Source organism: Triticum dicoccoides, chromosome 1A (assembly GCF_002162155.2).
Source record: "Triticum dicoccoides isolate Atlit2015 ecotype Zavitan chromosome 1A, WEW_v2.0, whole genome shotgun sequence".
NCBI lineage: Eukaryota > Viridiplantae > Streptophyta > Magnoliopsida > Poales > Poaceae > Triticum > Triticum dicoccoides.
Genome location: NC_041380.1, coordinates 317,608,037 through 317,619,604, shown reverse-complemented (window position 1 = coordinate 317,619,604; position 11,568 = coordinate 317,608,037).

The window sequence follows — 11,568 nt, the reverse complement described above, 5'->3', positions numbered from 1 at the left end:
TCGATCGGTGCTGCAAGCACAGGCGGTTCAGCTAACTGCCTCTTCAGATCCTCAAACACTTTATCAGCTGCCTCACTCCAGACAAAATTATCTGTTTTCTTGAGCATATGATATAAAGGGATAGCCTTCTCCCAAAGACGACTGATAAATCGGCTCAAAGCCGCAATCCGGCCGGCCAAACGTTGAACGTCATTGATACACGCCGGTTTAGCCAAAGATGTAATTGCTAAAAAAATCCGGATTAGCCTCAATGCCTCTATTTGACACCAGAAAACCCAAGAGTTTGCCCACCGGTACACCAAAGACACACTATTCCGGATTGAGCATCATCTTGTAAACCCGCAGGTTGTCAAAGGTTTCTCTCGAATCGTCTATTAATGTTTCCTCCTTCCCGGACTTTATCACAATATCATCCACATATGCATGAACATTGTGCCCAATCTGCTTATGAAGACAATTCTAAACACAGCGTTGATAAGTCGCATGGGCACTCTTGAGCCCAAAGGGCATGGAGACATAGCAGAAGGCTCCAAAGGGAGTGATGAAAGTTGTCTTCTCCTGGTCCTTAACTACCATTTTGATCTGATGATAACCAGAGTAAGCATCCAAAAAACACAAACGGTCACAACCCGCCGTAGCATCAATGATCTGATCAATATGAGGGAGGGCAAAGGGGTCTGCAGGACAAGCTTTGTTCAAGTCTGTGTAATCTACACACATACGCCAAGTGTCGTTTTTCTTAAGAACCAGCACCGGATTAGCCAACCACTCTGGGTGAAAGACTTCCACGATAAACCCTGCGGCCAACAACCGAGCTACCTCTTCACCGATAGCCTTACGCCTTTCTTCATTGAAGCGGTGGAGAAATTGCCGGACCGGTTTAAACTTAGGATCAATGCTAAGTGTGTGCTCAGCGAGTTCCCTCGGTACACCTGGCATGTCAGAAGGTTTCCATGCAAAGATGTCCCGGTTCTCACGGATGAACTCGATGAGCGCGCTTTCCTATTTGGGATCTAGGTTAGCGCTGATGCTGAACTGCTTGGATGAATCACCAGGAACAAAATCAACCATCTTCGTATCTGTGGCCGATTTAAACTTCAACGTCGGATCATGTTCCGTAGTTGGCTTTTTCAAAGAAGTCATATCTGCCGGATCAACTTGGTCCTTATAAAACTTCAATTCCTCTGTGGCACAAACCGACTCAGCATAAGCCGCATCACCTTCCTCACATTCCAAAGCGATTTTCCTTCTCCCGTGTACTGTGATGGTCCCCTTATGACCTGGCATTTTAAGATGTAGATAAACATAACACGGCCTCGCCATGAACTTAGCATAAGCCGGTCGTCCGAACAAAGCGTGATATGGACTTTTGATTTTTACCACCTCAAAAGTCAATGTTTCTGACCTTGAATCATAGTCATCTCCAAAAGCCACCTCTAAGGCTATCTTGCCTACTGGATATGCAGACTTGCCAGGCACCACACCATGAAAAATAGTGTTTGACGGTTTAAGACTCTTATCTGTCAACCCCATATGACGGAAGGTATCATAATATAGAATATTGATACTGCTTCCCCCATCCATGAGTACCTTCGTGAACTTATATCCCCCAACTTGAGGGGCCACCACTAGGGCCAAGTGACCCGGATTGTCAACCCGGGGTGGGTGATCCTCTCTACTCCACAAAATGGGTTGCTTAGACCAGCGCAAATACTGAGGCACCGTCGGTTCAACAGAGTTTACTGCCCTCTTGTGAAGCTTCTGATCACGCTTACACAAGCTAGTGGTGAAGACATGATATTGCCCACTATTTAGCTACTTAGGATTGCTCTGATAACCCTACCGCTGCTGCTGCTGGTTCCCCTGATGGTTGTAACCTCCCTGGTTGCCTTGGTGCCCTTGATTGATGTGTCCGGTTTGATTGCCCTGAAATCCTGAACCGGAACTGCCACCTCCGTAACCCGGCCCGTGGAAGCCACCTCCTGAACCGCCGGGCAGGCCATTATCGTACTGGAACATATTGGAGTTCTTGAAATCTCGCATGATATAACAATCCTTCCCAAGATGTGATGCTGGCTTCTCCTTTGACCCATGCTTTGGACAGGGTTGATTTAACAGGCGCTCCAAATTGGGCCCTGAACCTCCGCCCCTCTGGGGTTGCTTGCCCTTACGACGCTGGCCATTCTCCTGAGCATTGGTGTTAGCGACAAAGTCCAAGATGTTGTCGGCTTTGCGCTTACCACTGTTCCCATGGCCTGCCGGATTATGCTGCTGACCCTTGGTGTTGCCGTTCTTTTTCCCTTTCCCCGGTTTGTCCTCCTCGGAGTCAGGCTCTTTGGTATTATCTGAATCGGCGTACTTAACCAAAGCGGCCATAAGCATTGACATATCATTGCAGTGGCATTTGAGCCTTCCTAACTTCTGTTTGAGCGGGAGAAAACGGCAATTGCCCTCCAACGTTAGCACTGCGGTATCTGCATTGATACGATCCGATGAATGCAAAATCGCTGAGACCCGCTTGACCCAATGGGTCGTGGACTCCCCCTCCTCTTGGACACAAGCGGCCAGATCCACAATTAACATGGGCTGCTTACAAGTATCTTTGAAGTTATGGATAAACCGGTGCTTCAATTCAGCCCATGATCCAACAGAGTTAGTTGGTAAGCTCTTCAACCAAGTACGAGTTGTTCCTTCCAACATCATGGTGAAGTACTTAGCACATACCGCTTCATCCACATCGAGCATCTCCATCGCCATCTCGTAGCTTTCAACCCATGCTTCTGGCTGTAGATCGGCGATATAATTGGGTACCTTACGAGGTCCCTTGAAGTCTTTGGGTAATCTCACATTACGCAAAGCGGGGGTAAGGCACGGCACCCCCAAAGAACTGAATACTATCCTGGTTCGACTGAAGCGGTGGGACGAACCGGAGTAGGTTGACGGGCCCCGTGCAGGGCTGCTAACTCGGCCTCCCGACATGCACGACCATGATCCACTACATCCCGCGCATTGGCACCACCCCCTGCCGGGTTGTGTCCTTGCGGTGAGTTACGGTGACGCGCACTGCTTGACACGGCCGGTTCATCCTCTACATGCCTGCTGTAGCTCCGGCTTAGACATGGGGTGGAATGAATCCTCTCATGACTGTGCGAATATGCCTGCTGCCGATTTAGGGTTGTTTGAAGGAGATCTCTGGCCCGTCGTGCTTCAACCGCAACTGGTGACTCACCGTCGGTTGGGAGAGCTGCTAATCGTGAAGCGGCGGCCACAATGTTGTCCAACGGGTTGGAATAATGCCCGGGAGGTGTTTGAACATATTGCGGCACAAGGTTGTTCTAACGAGGCGGATCCATCATGCACGGCTGAACCGGCGCTCCTGTTCCTGGTGCCTCCGTCCGCTTTAATATTGGCTGGTTACTAGTTCCTGCTCCTGGCGTGTTGAAGAGACTTCGTGGCTCATAACCCGACGGGAGATGCGATCGGTACCTTCTTCTCATGACTTCTTCGGAAGCGTTCTGATCGAGCCTAATCCGGTAGGCCTGAGCTTCCAACTCAGCCCGTTTTGTAGCCATCCTAGCGTTCTCTGCTGCTAGATCCGCTTTAGCCTGAGCTATCTGATCCTTTACCTTTGCAATCTCCGCATTGTGCTGATCCTGGGCTGCTGCATCCACCTCTGCGGCCATCAATGTTGCCAAAGCATCGAACAAGTCAGACAGGACTTGAGCCGGAGGCGGCGCAGAGCTTCCTGCCCCTGCCGGCGTGGCCGTTGTTGAACCGGAGAGTATTGCTGCGGCAGCTGATGAATGAGGCGCCGACTGTGTACCAGCCATGAAGATAGCGGCCCGGTTTGGCAGATCAGGGAAGTCCGGAATACTGTTGCCCTCGGATCCTCCACTAATCCGGCCATCCTGCAATCGATAGAGCGATTCGGTCTCTCCAGAAGACTCATCGTCGGAATAGACAACGGTTTCTCCATCGGACGCCGGCCCGCCCTTGTATTCGGATCCATGGATGACGCCTACGAAAACATGCTTTGCCACGGGCTGAACCGGCGAAGGGCTTGCACGCTGAGCCGTCTCGATGATGTCGGTGCAGATGTCTGGCTCAGGGGCCGGTTCGCCAATCTTGCCGATAAAGACGTGAATCCCACCAAAGGGGACCCGGTACCCGTATTCGATTGAATCGGCCTCGGGACCCCATCCTGCGTTGTCGATGTAGAGCTTGCCGCGATGACTCTTCGTCATCCGGCCCATGGCGTATCCCTTGAGTCCATCAAAGATGCCCTTCAAGAACTCAAAACCATCGTGCGATAGCCCCACGGTGGGCGCCAACTGTCGTGGTTTTGTCACGGTAGATGTCCTTGTGAAAGGACTTAGTCGTGGAGCCATCGCAACGGGTTAGCTTAAAGGGGTTAAACCAGACAAGGGGACATGGGGAGTTTATACTAGTTTGGCCCCTTCGATGAAGGTAAAAGCCTACATCTAGTTGTGATTGATATTGCTGGGGTTTCGAAGGCCAGGGAGCGAATCCGCTTTGTCTGGCTCTCGAGTTGTTGTCTGTTGTCCCTAAACCGCTGTCGGGTCGTCCCTTTATATACATAGGTTGACGCTCGCCGGTTTACAGAGTCCCGAAGCCGGATCATAAACGTGTCTGGTTTGGTCTCTATCCTTCCTATCTTACAATGCAAGTTACATAACAAGGTCGGTTTACATCTACAGGCCTTAACTCACCTCTGGGCCTTGGGCCTTCATAAAGCGCCATCATTCTTATGTCTTCATGGGCTTCTAATCTTCATAAGGTTAATCCGGCTACCCCTGGCCGGTTTACGTCCAGTAGTAATATCCCCAACAGGCTCTATCTCCAGACGTCTAAGATCTTCTTCCCCTCCTCCGATAGCAAAGTCAGTCGGAGCATCCTCACCGGCCAACACAATCACACTGAGATCGACATGGCTTCGCCAAAGAGGTTGTACACTTGTTGCATCTCCTTTTTACTCTACATGTTATATATATTGTCCACTGAGCACACGTATTTGTTCCTTTAGTGTCTCCTTGAAAGAAAAAACGTAGGAATTTTAATTTTCACTTGTCCTCCTTTTCAAATTCCTATTCATGAAGCACAAGACTAAGAGATAGTAGCATAATAGCATTATAACCATACATTTTCTTGTGGTTTGACTTAATCTCACCATGCTTCTTTGCATCCTGTGATCTTCCAATTGTTGTGAATCAAACACCTAGATTGGCAAAAATCCTGTGTTTTTAAATTCTCTGTTTTGCACGTGCATTCCTATCCTATTCCTGTCTATTTCCTATCCCTGCATTGTTGGAATCCTCCAATTCAAACGAGCCCTTACAAAATTACTTCTCTTACAGATAGTTGTCAAAGAAAAACTTGCGTGGTTTGTCCCACTCCTGCTGCGCCATCGTCCACCCCAGCTCAGCTGCTCCAACGACAGAAGGGTCCAGCACAGCAGGGATCCGGCCTCCAGACTGTCTTTCGCCGCCTCAGATCTTCTTCCCCGCCGCTGGCAGCCATGAAAACGGCATTACCATCATCAACCGAGCAGATGACCTCGAGGACTACACGGGTCCGCAAGAGAGGTCGCACTCTTTCGTGTCTGCTTACGTTATGCATCGCTTAATATTACATGCTACTTTATCATCCTGTTCACCGATTAGACTCTGAGTCAGCTCCAAACTAATGATCAAACTTGAGTTTTTAAATGGTTGTGGGGTACATATCAGGGCCGCTATCAATAGTATCTATCTACTATCTGGTTAATCTCCGGTGTCTACTATGAGTTTCATGTTGGGTGGGAAACAAACAGTAAAGAAGCCATTATCTGTATTTTTTAACTGAAGCCATTATCTGCCTACTATTATTGGTTTTGGGTCTATCCACAGGTTGCTACCATCACTCTGGATTTCTGCATGCACTCCTTACAAAATCTCACTATGTTTTATTCCTATGCATGACAGTTATTGTAAACAATGGAACTGAACATGTAGAGCAAAAGAGACGAGCCTTGTGTGGCAATAAAATTTCATGCAGACGTCGCTCCATGGTAGGCGCAAAGGCAGCCCCCCCTCCACGCATTTCGGATTGTAATCGAGAGGAAGATATCTGTTCTGAGGGGGATTCAGAAGGAGAAGACAACTCCTATTTACCCCCTGAGGTCTTCGCTCTAACTTGGCATGCTGATGTTGGTTATATCATGCATATGGTGTCTTGCATTGCTTACTTTATACATCAAATATGTCATCTGCTTAGTTTAGACATCCTTTGTGCGAATGCCATCTGTTTAGTTTATTCATCGTTTATGTGAATTATGCAACGCCATCTTGTTTAGCCAGGCATCATATATGTGAATTTTGCAATGCCATCCTGCTTAGCACGTCATCTTATATGTAAATTATATTAGGCCATCCTTTTTTCGTTACATATTACATTTGTCAACAATGTTAGTACATTCAACTGCTCTTCGTGTGCATCAGCCATTTGACACGGTGATGGCAAATTCTGGAGTGAAAACAAGGTCTTCAGAGCAGACTATGCTATCTGACGAAGCGCATATCTCGCTGGTTACGGATAGCTCCTCAGAGGAGGATTCAGAGACAGATGACCAGTCCTATCCCCCCCCCCGAGGTGTATGCTCTAACTTGGCGGGGTTATGTTGCTCATATCGTGCGTATGGTGTCTCGCATTGCTATGTCATTTGATTAGTTTAGACATAGTTTGTGTGAATGCCACCTGTTCAGTGTCTAATTACCATATATGTGAATTATGCATTGCCATCTTGTTGCAAGACATTATAAATGTGAATTATACAATGCTATCTTGTTGCAAAGGCATTATATATGTGAATTATGCAATGCCATGCTGTTTAGCCAATCATCATGTATGTGAATTATATCATGCTATCATTTTTTTGTATTACGTGTTCCATTTGTCGACAACGTTTGTATATTCAACTACTCTTCCTGTGCATCAGCCATTTGAAGCAATGATGGAAGTATCTGGAGTGAAAACAAGGTATTCAGAGCAGACAATGCTACCTGCTAAAGCAGACATCTTGCTGGTTATAGAGAGCTCCTCAGAGGAGGATTCAGAGACTGATGACCAGTCCTATTTTCCCCCTGAGGTCTATGCTCAAACTTGGCAGGGTTATATTACCCATGTCATGCATGTTGTCTTGCATTGCTTAGTTTTTACATCATATATGGATTGACATCTTCTTACTTGCTTACTATATAAATCATATATTTGAATTATATCATGCCATCATGTTTACATAGTTCATACACATCATCTATCTGAATTATGGCATGGCAACCCATTTAATAAAGACATCATATAGTTATATCATCTCATCCTGTTTAGTGTTTACAGTCATAATATTTTGAATTATGGCATTCTATCCGTGAATGTATGTGAATTATGGCATGCCAACCTATTTAATAAACACATTATATAGTTATGTCATGTCATCCTGTTTACATAGTCTCATATTTTGAACTATGTCTTTCCATCTTTTTTAGTTAGCCATCATAATGTGAAATTGTGTCATGCTATCATGTTTAGTTAGCCATCATATATGTGAAATTGTTTCATGCTATCCTGTTTGGTTAGACAACATAAATATGAATTATTTCATGCCCTCTTTTATTCCCCACTATCCATTGCACCTGTCTATCATACAGTGTTTATACTTTCAATTACTTTTCTTGTTTATCAGCCATTTGAATTGGAGAGTGCGATGGCAGTATCTAAGTGAGTAACAACACGGTCTTCAGAAAAGATAGTGCTACCAGTTGATGCAGATAGAACCACGCTTGTACTTGCCCAAGGACCAAATCCACCACACATAACCCAGACTCTCGCAGATTGTACCCCTACCCAGTTGGACAGAGAACCAGCTACACCCCTTCTAACCCCAACCCCGGCAGATAGTAACCCAGTTCCAGTTGACACAGCACCGTCTCCACCACAGAGCACCCAAACACGAGCAGTTAGTAAGGGAACTGCAGTGCCCAAAGCACAAGGACCACCACTCCGGATCCCAACTCAACACTTAAAGGAGAAGAAGATTTGTTCTCAGGTCAGGTTCTGTAGCTATGGTTCATACTCCTTTGCTCTTGCATTACTGTATTTACTCATACCAACTATTTTCAAATTTGAAGGATGGAATTGAAACTCCAATGGCGCAACAGGTATGTTTTAAACCTGTTTCTTTAACTAGTTTGCTGTTGTAACCTGCTCTATGTTGATTTCAGTTCCAATTGAATAAACAGTTATGTTCTCATGTCATGCACATTACAAGTGTTGTTATTGCTCTATAGTTACCCACACTTATATTCTGTCTATTCTGCTTTGTCTTGAACAAATATTATTTGAACTATGTCTCTATCTTGATTTGGCAACAAAAACTAGAATGATATAGACCATAAAATGACCATGGTACATAGATATATGTTTGTTTCATGTTTTTATCCTGTCCACTTTACTACTGAACTCATTTATCAAAATGAGTTTCATATACAACATGGTAAACATGTGATGTGTCTGCTTGTTTCTCTTTTAGAATGCGGACAAAATATTGGAGAACAGTACCGCGTTATCCAATGGTAAAGGAAGTAATGCAGATAAGGTTCAAGATAGTGAGACATCCCTGTTAGTCTCCAAGAAAGATGATAAAAACTATCTTAACGACAGTGAGGGAATCCAAAAGTCATGTCTTGATGTAGTGTTCGAGTTACTAGCCACTACTGCTGGCACAAGCTCTTCAAACTCGCCGCCTGAATCAGTTCATCTTCTTGAGTCTCAACTTCAAGTTGAAAGACATTGATTAGATGTGCTGCAACAGGAAGCTAAAGGACTGAGGAAGTCCCTGCAGAATTCAGATGCATATTTTCTAGTGCAACAACAAGCGCTGGAGGATTTAAGCGCCAAACAAGAGAAAGTTAATAAGCTTGCTAAGCATCTTGCCAGCATTATGGGTACCCAGGATATTGTTTCTTGAGATCTTCTGAAGTGGTTTCAGTTCTGGATTTGTTTTGCTGCGGCGTTTATTTGCGCTGGTCGCCAACTTTGACAACCAGTGTATATGATATGCTGCTTTGTTCCCTATATATGCACTGGTGGCGAACTTTGATGCCCAGTGGATGTAATATGTGTAATAGCCGTGATAGCCTAGCGTTAGTTGCTTGCTTATTTATTTCCTTGTTGTCTTGTTTATTTGTTTGCTTGTAGTCATTGCAGTTCTTTTTCCGCGGTTAGCTAGTGGCTGCAATAACCTATTTTTTAAAACTAGGCCACAATAACCATGGGCTAATATTTACTGTAGTGACACTGGGCCTCCTACTGGCCGTAGAAACAGTGGGCCTTCTACGGGCCATAGAAACAGTGGGCCTTCTACGGGCCGTAGAAACAATGGGCCTTCTACGGGCCGTAGAAACAATGGGCCTTCTGCGGGCCATATCATCAATGGGCCTTATACGGGCCGTATGATCGATTAGCCAAACATGGGCCAAACAGACCGCATTATGGCCGTAAACGGGCTAGAGTTGGAATCGTCTGTTCATGGGCCGACCATAACGGGCCATCGTTAATAGGTCGTATTTGATCACGCTATGAAAACGGCCCAACGTATTAACGGACCACAAACGGGCCGACTGTAACCACGGGCTGAATTTGGCCCACAAGCAGAAAATGACAATAACAGGCTGTAAGTAAACGAATGCTGGAAATGAGCCCAAGAATAAATGGGCTCTGAGAAGGCCGAAAGATAACATGGGCTGGAAACGGCCCAACAGAATAACGGGTCGTTAATGGGTATAAAGTGATACACCGTTCATTACGGGCCAGTTTCACCACGAGCCGTTAATGGGTGTAAAGTGATACACTGTTCATTACGGGCCAGTTTCACCACGGGCCGTTAATAGGCCAAGAGTTACATAGGGCCTCATATGGACCAAAAGACGCCATGGGCCATACATGGGCCAAAAATGAAAATGGGCTGGAATCATATTGGGTGGCCCAGATGACGCTACTGGGCCTAATTCGGATAGGGGGTAATGGGCCTTGGGTTAGCGGGCTATAAATGGGCTATATGCGAACATGCCGTTAACAGGCTTTACATGGGCTGGCCCGCCACCTTTTGACCAAGTCAAACAGGCCGGCCTTTTCACAGGAATGGGCCTCTGTTGGGTCATGCCACATGTCGACGTATCATAGGCGCCTTCTGTCCAATGAGTGGATGACATCTGTCCCAACGATGAGCCGACACGTGTTTCCTCCAGCCAATGATGATTTTACACGTGAAAAATCCCCATTGGTCGGGGCTGTTAACGGTTTATCGGATCCAAAACCCGACCCGATAGCTTAACGGCGTTCCGTTACGGTGGATGCCACGTGTCGGTCACCCTTAACGAAAGCACTTCTGTGACGCGGGATTTATCGTCATGGAAGTGGACACTTCCATGATGATAATTTTGGTAATGTCATGGAACACTTCTACGACAGCACAGGTATGACTATCTTGATTCTGTCATAAAATCATCATGGATGTACATGCATGACAGAAAATGCGACCTACTATGACAAACACGTATCATCACGGAAGTGTATTTTTTTTGTAGTGTGTGCTATCAAACGTCACAACGTAACTGGGTGACTATAAAGATGCTCTGCAGGTATCTTCGTAGGTGTTTGTTGAGTTGGCACAGATCGAGATTAGGATTTGTCACTCCGAGTTTCGGAGAGGTATCTCTGGGCCCTCTTGGTAATACACATCATAAGCTTGCAAGCAAACAACTAAGGAGTTAGTCACGAGATGGTGTATTACGGAACGAGTAAAGAGACTTGCCGGCAACGAGATTGAACTAGGTTTGAAGATACCGACGATCGAATCTCGGGCAAGTAACACACCGATAGACAAAGGAAATTACGTATGTTGTCATAACAGTTCGACCAATAAAGATCTTCGTAGAATATGTAGGAGCCAATATGGGCATCTAGGTTCCGCTATTGGTTATTTACCGAAGAGGTGTCTCGGTCATATCTACATAGTTCTCGAACCCGTAGGGTCCGCATGCTTAATGTTCGATGACGATATGGTATTATATGAGTTATGTGATTTGGTGACCGAATGTTGTTCGGAGTCCCGGATGAGTTAACGGACATGACGAGGAGTCTCGAAATGGTCGAGAAGTAAAGACTGATATATAGGACGATGGTATTTGGACACCGGAAGTGTTTCGAGGGGTACCGGGTACTTATCAGGTCACCGGAAGGGGTTCCGGGCACCCCCGGCAAAAGATATGGGCCTTATGGGCCAAGAGGGGAAACGCACTAGCCACAAGGGGTTGGTGCGCCCCCATATGGGCCTGCCTAGGAGGATAAGGAACGAGGGGAAGGGAAAGGAAAGAGAGGAATAGGATTCCCCCTTCCTTCCCTCCCCCTCCCCCCTCTTTCCTTCCCCCTCCAACAAACATGGCAGGGGGGACACGGCCAAGGGGCCCAAGTAGGATTCAGACCTACTTGGGGCGCCCCTTGGCCTCTCCCCTC